Genomic DNA, 2,586 nt, shown 5'->3' with positions numbered 1-2,586 from the left:
AAAAAACAGCAACTTGTATGCTGGAGGGGAATTACTTGACTAAGGAATGAGCACAGAAAAAAAAAAGCCTATGGCCAGGGGTGTTGAAAGCAACAGTAAACTCAGTAGCAAACAATCAGGCAAAGTCAACAACATAGTTACCTGAGGTCATGATAACTGTTGGGACAAACAGAATAACAGACCTGTCAAAGGTTTAGCAAGATATCCAAAACATAATTGAGCCATAATGGGGCTTGATAAGCTCACTCAAAGCCCTAGTTGTCCATGTGCATGAAAGATTATGCGCATGGAAGTGTACATTTAAGCTCAGAGTACTGGAATGGACCATACTTATCTATATTTCCCTGGCTGAATGTGAGGCATTGCACAAGCACAGAGGCGACGTGACAAAGTCCAGGAGAAGGTAAATGTCAGGGAAGACTTAGAAGCTCCTTGAACTTTGAATATGTTTCTCAACCCATACACAATGTCATCAGCAAAGACGGGACAACAAACTGGCCTAAGGTGTTTATGAACAAATTCTGACAAATTATTGACTGGCAATTAGGCTATCCTTTTGCAAATACAACGTGTAGAAAGCCAGACTTAAAAATAATATTTTTAAGCTCTAGCTGTCATCTTGCATGCCGTGTGTGTGTGCACTTAATCTCAGCTGGTCTGCCCAAAACACCCTGAGCACCAACCCTACACCCCCGCGTGGCCCCATTTCTGCTCGGACAAGATGAAAGAAACTATGATGAACCAGGAAAAATTCTCCAAACTGCAGGCACAGCTGTGCATTGGTGGGAAAAGAACTGCTTGCAGAAAAATTATCACAGGATAATGACAGCAGTTGATAAAAAACAAAACAAAACAAAACAAAAACAAAAACACTTCCATGTCCTAAAGAAATGAGGAGTAAACGTTATCTCTGGTATCAAAGAAGAGGTGACTATGTTTACAAACCAACAACAACGATCCACTTTAACAACCCTAACATCCAGGCTTCGTTGCCAGCAAACACTTTCACCGTTAGAGGCCATGCTGAGACAAAGCAGCCCACAGAAATGCTCCCTAGCACCTTAAACCAGCTCGGTGCAGACAGCCTGACTAGTTTGAGGAGGCTGGCTGAAATTCTACCCAATCTATCGATGCAAAAGCACCACTTGCTACTGGAGAGGATGATGATGAAGTTCCAGATCTCATGGAGAATCTTGATGAGGCTTCTTAAGAATGAGGCAAACTCAATGGAGTCAACTTCTGAGGAAAAGAAAACTTGAAGAAGTTACTGGGAGCTGCTATTGTCTATTACGAGTGCTTTTTAAAAATTATTTTATTTATGTTCTGATGGAATCTAGATCTCTAATATTTTTATGCTCAAGTCCCTCAGCACAGCTGTTTTCAGTTTTTGTTTATCCACAATTCATTCTTTGCAGTTATTTAAGTGGAAGAAGTCCAGGAATAAAGTTTGAAACAAAAGTTAATAAATGTCTTTCCCTAGTGTATATATATATATATATATATATATATATATATATATAAAACTGAGCAGAGGGGGTGGGCATTTAGCATACTGCTTGGGATGCCAATAGAAATGTCTATAGTCCACAACAGAGTGCCTCAGTTTGATGCCTGGCTCCAGCTCTTGATTCCAGCTTCCTGCTAATGTGGACCCTGGGAGGCAGTACATGATGGTTCAAGTAATGGGATTCCTGCCACCCACATGGGATATGTGGATGGAGTTCCTGGCTCCTGACTTTGATCTGACCCAGCCCCAGCTGTTGTAGGCATTTGGGTAGTGAACCAGCAGATGAAAGATCTCTATCATCTATATCTATATCTCTATCTGTATCTTTGTCTCTGTCCCTGTCTATGTCTTTGTCTCTATCTCTATTATCTCTACTTCTTTCATCTCTATCTCTCTGTTGCTCTGCCTTTCAAATAAAACGAATGCTTCTGGCCGGCGCCTTGGCTTAACAGGCTAATTCTCTGCCTTGTGACACCGGCACACCGGGTTCTAGTCCCGGTTGGGGCGCCGGATTCTATCCCGGTTGCCCCTCTTCCAGGCCAGCTCTCTGCTATGGCCCGGGAAGGCAGTAGAGGATGGCCCAAGTCCTTGGGTCCTGCACCCGCATGGGAGACCAGGAGAAGCACCTGGCTCCTGGCTTCGGATCAGCACGATGCGCCGGCCGCAGCGGCCATTGGAGGGTGAACCAACGGCAAAAAGGAAGACCTTTCTCTCTGTCTCTTTCTCTCTCACTATCCACTCTGCCTGTCAAAAAAAAAAAAAAAAAACAATCAAACAAACAAAAACCATGAATGCTTCTAAACCCTGGGGCTGGCATTTTGGCACAGCAGGTTAAGTCTCCACTTGGGACACCAGTATCCCATATGAGTCCCGGATGCTCCACTTCCAATCCAGCTCCCTGCTAGTGTGCCTGGGAAAGCAACAGAAGATCGCCCAAGCACTTGGGCCTCTGCCTCCCACATGGGAGAGCCAGATGGAATTCAGTTCCAGCTGTTGTGGCCATTTGGGGAGTGAACCAACAGATGGAATATCCATCCATTTCTCTCTCTCTCTCTCTCTCTCTCTCTCTCTCTCCCCAC

The 2,586-nt window shown here is 44.3% G+C and overlaps 1 pseudogene; it reads left to right on the top strand.

Moving 5' to 3' along the window:
• Positions 1-721: 721 nt before the first annotated feature.
• On the top strand, positions 722-1,210 carry LOC133753516 (transcription factor BTF3-like; annotated as a pseudogene).
• Positions 1,211-2,586: the final 1,376 nt, after the last annotated feature.

The sequence above is a fragment of the Lepus europaeus genome, chromosome X (genome assembly GCF_033115175.1).
Source record: "Lepus europaeus isolate LE1 chromosome X, mLepTim1.pri, whole genome shotgun sequence".
In the NCBI taxonomy this organism is placed as follows: domain Eukaryota; kingdom Metazoa; phylum Chordata; class Mammalia; order Lagomorpha; family Leporidae; genus Lepus; species Lepus europaeus.
This window is presented reverse-complemented; position numbering and strand designations above follow the sequence as displayed.